Raw genomic sequence first — 8,195 nt, 5'->3', positions numbered from 1 at the left:
CTAATATTTTATTATGAAGTTTAAAATTCAAATAATTATAAATTTAATAATAAGCATAATTAAAAAAAAAAACTGAGATGTTGCATCATACCTAACCATAAGCTTCTCATAAGCATCCTCTAATTGACCAACCTTAGCCCGAAGTGCATTGTTACTATCATGAAGAAGCTTAACTTTCGAGTAGTTGTAGTCCTTAATCTCCTTACCGGTGATATCAAGCACTTGACCAAGCATCTCCATCGCTGCATCCTTGCCAGTAGCCTTTTTCACCATAGAAAATTGCTCCTTCACACTTAACTCGACCTCATACGGTTCGTCGAGAACCACCACAGTAAACCCATAGAGAGGACCTTGCTCTCTTAAATATCTCTCTTTCTTGAAGAAACAAGGGGTAGGAATTTCAGAATCGTAGCAAAACTTCACCAACCACTCCTCCATGTTATTCACTATAGCAAATTCACCATTCAGCTCCTCTTGGGGAATGACTAGCAACCTTGTTTTAACAATGCAAACAATATCACGGCGAACTTTTAATAAATTCAAAAAAATATCCCATAAAACTTAAAAACTTACAACAAACATTTTGACGGCCACGATTACTTCCACACTCTATACTTCCTTTCTGACCACACACACTATCACTCGAATTGAAAATCATTTCCAGAGTTGCAGATTTCTTAGCCGCAATGTACTACAATCATTTCCATACTTCCTTTCTCTCAATTTCAATTTTCACTTCAGTTTTAGAGAAGAGAGGAATGGGGCTTCGGTGCTGGGTATTTATGATTTTAAGGGTTTTTCAAATTTTTTTTTAGGAATCTAAAATGGCGCCATTTGGAGGGGGTTCCTAAACTAAAAACCCTTTGAAAAATTGGTCGGTTATGATAGTTCACCGGTTAACCATCGGTTCAACTAGTTCTTTGACCAGTTTTTTGTCAGATGGTTTATGAAACTAATCGAACCGGCCTAGTGATCGATTTTCGGTTAACCCGATTGAATCGGCCGGTCCGATTCAGTTTTCAAAACTATGTCTTTATCGTTTATAATTTAGGATTTGAAGTTAAGGGTTTATGATTTAGAATTTAGAATTTAGAATTTCAAATAAATATAATAGTTTAAAAAAATCGACTAATGTTAGTTGAAAAAAGTTTGTCTCTAGCATTACTCATTTTTAAATAGTATTCACTTTTAAGTGTAATCGAAATTAATATGATTTGATTAATTATTTTTGCTCTATAAAAATTAGGATGTTATTGTTATTATTTGTACATTCAACGTAACCAGCCATAGAAATGTAGGGGTTTCTTTTATTTATTTGAAACTATGAAAAATTGTTACAAGAAAAATGCTGAATACCGTCATATTTATTAGCCAAAAAACAAAATTAATCTGCTGGTAATAAATTTACCATCGGATTTTGTTGTCTGCTAGTAACTTGCGGCGAATTTAGCGACGAAATTGTTTTTCAAGCTACGAATATCTGGTGTCAGTTACTGACAGATTTTTTTCGACGGTAACTTTGGCGCCAAACTGTTTTGTTCCTGCATTTTTACCATCGGATATTTTCTTCGGAGAATCCGACGGTAATTTCAATTTTTTAAATATTTTTTTGATGAAATTAGTGGTCAAATTCTAAATTTTTTATTTAAATTTATTTTTTACACAATTAGTAGTCAAATTCTAAATAATAGAAGACAAATATGTTAAATTATGAAGTGTACAAACAAAATGAAAAGTCAAATAACAGAGGATATAATACAATCAATCAATGTATAAAAAAATCCTATTCGCTAAAAGTCGTCGTCGTCATTATCCCACTAGTCCTGCTGCTAAGGCGGCGGCCTAGGCAATGATATCTGTGCGCCTCCATTAGCACTACTGCCACCAGCGCGCATCTGATCTTCGTATGGCACCATGTGTCGCTCTATCCGCTGAAGCTGCTCCAACTCCCACCTCCATTCCACCCTGAGGTCATTTGTATCTGCCATGCATGAGAGGATCGCCTGATACCTCTCCTCAGACTCCCGCAACTGCTGAGCCTGTCGGTGAAGGCTCCGGGTGAGAAGCAGCACCTACTCCCTCAAATCCATGCCGTTCTCAGGATCGATGGGTCGATTGGTGGTAGAGGCAAATGAATGTATCAATGTGAACGTGCGGAGGTTGTCGGCGAAGAATGATCCGAACCCATACACGCGATTCTTGTACGGATCAGATGCAGCCTCGCGCCAAACCTGATCAGGATCGACGACTAATGCAGCAGAGTTATTGCCGTCGTCTCCAGTACACTGAGATTGTTGGGTTCCGGCTTCCAATCTCTATTTGTAGGACTCCTATATAACACATTTATGATTAGGGTTGCAGTTAATTTAAAACTGGTATATCATATGATGTTTACTCACGTAATGATCCGCGGCACGCTGATCGGCAAATCTCTCCTTGTTCTCCTTCAACGTACGAGTATACTTGAAGGTCTCTGCCATTGTCACCTCTCGATCCAACGACTTAGACTACATATTTTGAAACCACATGTTAAGTCAAGTAATAATGACATTATATTAAGACTAAACAAACTTAATAACAAAATGAAACAGGTTACTTACCAACCTGGGCTTAGTCTTCATGAAAGTCGCCGGTATACTTCGACGACCTTGCCGATGTCCTATTAGCTCTGTTGGTGAGACGACGACGCTTGAATCCCTCATCAATCTCCCAATGGACGTACAGTAACTTCTTAATGTACAGGCAGAGCCAAATGGTGAGGTGGTTGCTGTGCTCACGTACATCCTCCAACATCTGTTGAAGCCGCCTAGCCATCGAATGGTCGAAAATCTTCCTGATCAATCGTGAGTCTTGTCCTATATAAATTTCTCCTACAGAAAGAATATTTAGCACGAGTAAATCAAAATTAAATACATAATTATACAAAATAGAAGATATAAACTAACACTAAAGTTTGAATATGTTAAGTTCTTGCCGCCCACTTCTGAAACCATCACTCTCTAGTCTCAGCTGGGATCTGATCTTCTTGTAGCTCGGCCATGGATGGTCGTACATTAGCTTGATGACATTAGTACACTCCTGTGTACATGCATTATTGTTTGGTGCAAACCTATCAATGAAAAACTTAGGATTAGTAGTTTACTAAAAAGTTATTTGAAGTTTTCTATAAATTTCAATTATATTTAGATTTTTTTATAAATTTCGGTAGAGTTTCATCTATAACTAGAATGCGCCAAAAACTACATCCATCAACAATTCATGTAAACAACAACATCTACCAACAATCAACAAATAATAATCAAGAATCAAACAACAACATCCATCAACAATCAAGAATTATCAATTAATTAAGGTTAGTAGTTTCATCTATATGGTATTATATGACTTAAGCAGCAACATCTATCAACAATCAAGAATTATCAAACAGAATAAGCAGTTCAAACTTACTAAACTAAATCAAACCTATCTTAACAACCTAAATCCACTAAAATTAGAAAATTGAGTGTAACTAAATTAATCTGACTAACTAAAATGGTTTGCATATAAAAGACTTAAAATAGTAGTCACGCGAAGTCCCATCAGGCCAAATCGTCATCCGTACGATGGGAGGTGGTGGAGAGGCATCTGGCGGGGATCCGTGAGAGAATTCCGGCTCCGTGGTGTTTGTCGCTGGAGGCAGTGTCGCCGAGATAGTGCGTTGCTGAGTGGATGGAGGTGGTGGAAGAGTCCATTCTAATGAAGCAAACAGACGACTTCCTGGTTGCGGGGGTGGCGCAGCAGTAGGAGCCACGTACTTGGGGTTAGGAACCATGATGAACGGCTGATCCTGTGCACCCGTTTCCTGTGATGTCACAGAGGTAGTCGGAGTAGAGGGGACGACTGAGAAGTCCCAGAGGTACCAGTAGAACCTCTTCCTCTACCACGACCACGAGGTCGATTCGTGACACCTCTACCTTTCGTCATATCTGCAAAGAGCATATAACTAAACACTAGTCACGAATACAATGTAATAGCAAAGATGAAATTCATAGACATTTTAAATCACATAAAATAGCAAATACAACACAAATCATGTGTACATTTATATTATTTTCCCAATAACACAAATCCTCCCACAGTTATATCATTTGCAAAAAAATTTTGACATAACCTCCCCTAAATTTTAAGATAAGCTCCACAATCAAAACAAACTCTATGGAGAATCAATCATACATTGAAACTCAAAAACAGTCACAACACATCAAATTTTAAGAATTCCAACATAGAATTCAAATATACTATTTCAAAAGTAAGTATTGATTTTAATAATTGAATCAAACTTTTATTAAGAGCTCTTTGAGCCATTTTTATAAAAATCAGCAATATGTACATTTTAATCATAAAAATCAGCAACAATCAACAAATTATTAATCACAACTTCAAACTAATGGACGCAATCAACAACTAATCTACCTAACATCCTATATTCTAATCTAATCAACACAGAAAATAATAGAATTTGAATAATGAGAGTTGGAAAGGGGGTGCTACCTGGAGGGAACAGCGGCACTTCAGCAGCATAGTGGTAGAAGCAACAACAGCACAGCGGCAGAAGTGGCAGTTTGGTAGAGAGACGGAGAATGATCGTCGGACGACGAGAAGGGGCCGTCAGAGGGGGNAATAATGCAAGGATGTCATAAACATTATATTTGTTCTCACTTGAAATTAGTATTTTAAGACTTAGGATATTGTTAATGTAGTATGTTCTAGAGTTGCATTATAAATTTATAACTGCTGGCCTTTAGATCCAATGTTAAAATATTGGGAAATGGGAAAGTTTTAGGGTCAGTAATTTTTTAAAATGTTAGCTAATATTTAATTATCAAAAGAAAATTGAATAATTTTATATTATTAAATTTAATTTTACATTATTAAAAATAATATTAATAATTAATTGATGATTATAAAACATAAAAATTACTGGCGCCCTAACATCTCTCGAAATGAAAATTATTTGCCTAGATAAGACAACACAAAAGACAAAACGTTCTTAGATCACTAACTTTAGATACCTGGTTTTATACTTCGATTGATAGATTATTCAACAAATTTATGTTATGCATTGACTCAACTGCATGTGCTTGAGTGCGTCGGATATGATGACTGCCTTTAATTTAATTGATCAGCATGATGATACTTTAATTTAATTCATGTTCTAGTATTTTAGAGAAAAAATGTAGGACATAAGTTTTGTTGCGAGAGCTACATAAAATGTTGATTTGAGTCTGAACCTGAGATTTAGATTTTTTTTATGTGACAGCGTCTAATTTATTAATATTGAGGTATCACCTGTTTGAATTTTTTGTGAAGAAGTGAGAGATGATATCTGCAAGAGACTATGATGTTTAAATTAATAAAGATTTTAAACAGAATTTTTTGTAGATTAGAATGTGAATATACTTAAGAATTTTTAATATATTTATAGTAGAATTTCATTGTATGCGGTGGAAAGAAAAAATAAAGAAAAAAAAATTTTGATAGATGGTTGAATAGTTATCATGTCATTTTATTTTTGTTAATTTTTTAAAAGAAATTTTACATTCTTTTTACTCTCTCAACACAAATTTCTTTTCACTGTAGAATTGCTCAAAAAGAATTTACTTATTGTTTTTGTTGAACTATCACTTCAGATGTTGTTGGATTTTGTTAAGGGGAGTGCTAGAGAACAATAAAAATTTTGAATAACATGAACAACCATCAATCAAATAAAAATACACTACATTCTAATTTAATGCTACTAATTAAATTTATTCTTTTAACCTTATTAATTCACATTGTTCACACATTATTCAAAAATCTTATTAATTACCTATACTTTTCCTTCTATTAAACCATACCATTGAAAGTTGAAATATCATCACCCGCGGTCGGACTACTTCGGTGGACTACTTATCCATAGATAACGATAATATTAATAGGACAAAAAGTTCTTTAAAATTGTTTACAATAAATTTATATGCTCACAAAAAAATTTGTGAGATTTATAAGTCTAAAAAATTAAATAAATATCTAAAAATTTAAAATATTAGATTTATAAGTTTTTTAAAAATGGTAATATTTGACACAATTTAAAAATCCACTACAACAATGAATTTACTTGTTTTTCTTTAATTTTAAAAATCTACAAATTTATCACAATATATATTAAAAAAACTTACTTTCTAATACTTTAATATCTTTAGGAACCTTCGATCTCATTATCGTAGCCAAACTTGAGTCTTTTAGTTACTTGTAATTACTGTATTTAGTATTAGTAAGTTAGAATAAGTGTATTAGTTAAGAGAGTTAGAGAATAGGTAGTTAATTTGAGTTAGTTAGTTAAAATTATAACTTGTGGCTAATGATTGAGCACCTTGTATTAGAAAGTACTTTTGTCACTCTAGCTAATTTTTATTTTAGAATCTCTCTCTTGTATAGTGTAATTCCACTCTCATCTCTAATTTTTTTGCAACTAGAACAAAGATTTTCTCATAGTGGGGTGAGTGTGGAGGTTGCAAAAAAGAGTATAATCACTCCGTGTAAGAACTCGATCACAGAGAGGTTCGTGTAAATTAGTGTTTGCATGAGTTTATTCATCAATGGAAACAAACATGCAAGAAAGAAGGATAAATTCAAAAACTCAATCTTTCTCAGGAATTGAATTCCAAAATTTCGCAAGAATGATGGCGCAATTCAACGTAATGCAAGCGATGCAAGCTCAATCTTTCTCCGGTGTTAGTCTATTGCAAGATCCATTCTACCTTCATCCAAGTGAAGCTCCTGGAATTTCGCTTACAGATCTTCTATTAATCAATTCGAACTATCATTCGTGGTCCAGATCAGTGAAGATCTCTCCAAAATCGAAGAACAAACTCAAGTTCATCGATGGAACCCTAATGAAACCAGAGGAGGACAATCCTTTGTTCGAAGCTTAGGATCGATGCAACAATTTTGTTTTGTCTTGCTTACGTAGATCACTCAGCTGTGAGATTTTGCAAAGTGTTGTGCTCTGGCGCGACAATGCTCATGAACTATGGAAGGATTTAAAGCACCGTTTCTACCAGTGAGACCTCTTCTGAATTGCAAATCTTGAAGAAGAAATGTTTGCTATGAAATAAAGTGAGCTTACGATCACTTCCTATTACACGAAATTGAAGAGTTTGGGAAGATTTAGAAGAATTTAGATCTATACCTTTATGTTCTTGCTTGACTAAATGTAAATGTGGTCAGAATCTTGATATGATTAGAGAGCATAGAGAACAGTCTCATATAATACGCTTCCTTAGAAGATTAAATGATTAATATGCAAATGTTCGTTCACAAATCATGCTTGTAAAACCCTTACTAGATGTTAGCATAGTGTTTTCTTCACTACTCCAACAAGAAAGGCAAATGATGCACTTGATAGACCCAGGATCCAGATTGATGATAAAAGCTATTGAAGCTATGAATGCAAATGCACTTAGTAACAGTGTAGCTAATGCGAATGCCTTTGGGACTTATTAAGGAGGAAGCAATTACCATAAAGATAGAGGTAGGGGACGTGGTGGTAGAGGCAGAGAAAATAGTAGAGGAACTTCTAAGTTGTGCTCCCATTGTGGAAAGAGTTGGCACTTGGTTGACACATGTTATCGCAAACATGGCTTCCCACCACATATGCAAAGAAATCAATTCTAGATAAACAGTGATTCATTGAACTCAATTAACTCCATTACAGCTGCGAGTAATGATGAATGTAGCATTGAACCTTTGATTCAAAAGGAAGAAAAGATAAGTCTCGATGGCTTATTTTTCAAACAAGCAGAAGGAAGCACTTATTGCCTTAATTCAACAACAATGTAGTGACCCTCTGAGTAATGAAAAATTGGCATCTATACATGTACTATCTGCAAGTACCTTCTATCTCTTATCAATTTCCAGCCATTTTTTAACTAGTCATGACTGGATTTTGGATACATGAGCTAGTGGTCATGTATCATTCTCACTCAATTTTTTTCAATCTATAAAACACATCAAGCCTGTTCAAATAATCATGCCAAATGGTTCTCAAACTGTCACAATAATAAGTGGGACGGTTTTCTTTTCAGCAATCTTTTACTTGACTGATTTACTCTATGTTCCATCTTTTAAATACAATCTAATTTCTGTTTTTAAAGCAATTAAAGCACTTTCTTATT

This window comes from Arachis ipaensis, chromosome B03 (genome assembly GCF_000816755.2).
Source record: "Arachis ipaensis cultivar K30076 chromosome B03, Araip1.1, whole genome shotgun sequence".
Classification (NCBI taxonomy): Eukaryota; Viridiplantae; Streptophyta; class Magnoliopsida; order Fabales; family Fabaceae; genus Arachis; species Arachis ipaensis.
The sequence above is the reverse complement of the archived record's forward strand: the minus strand, read 5'-3'. Positions refer to the sequence as shown.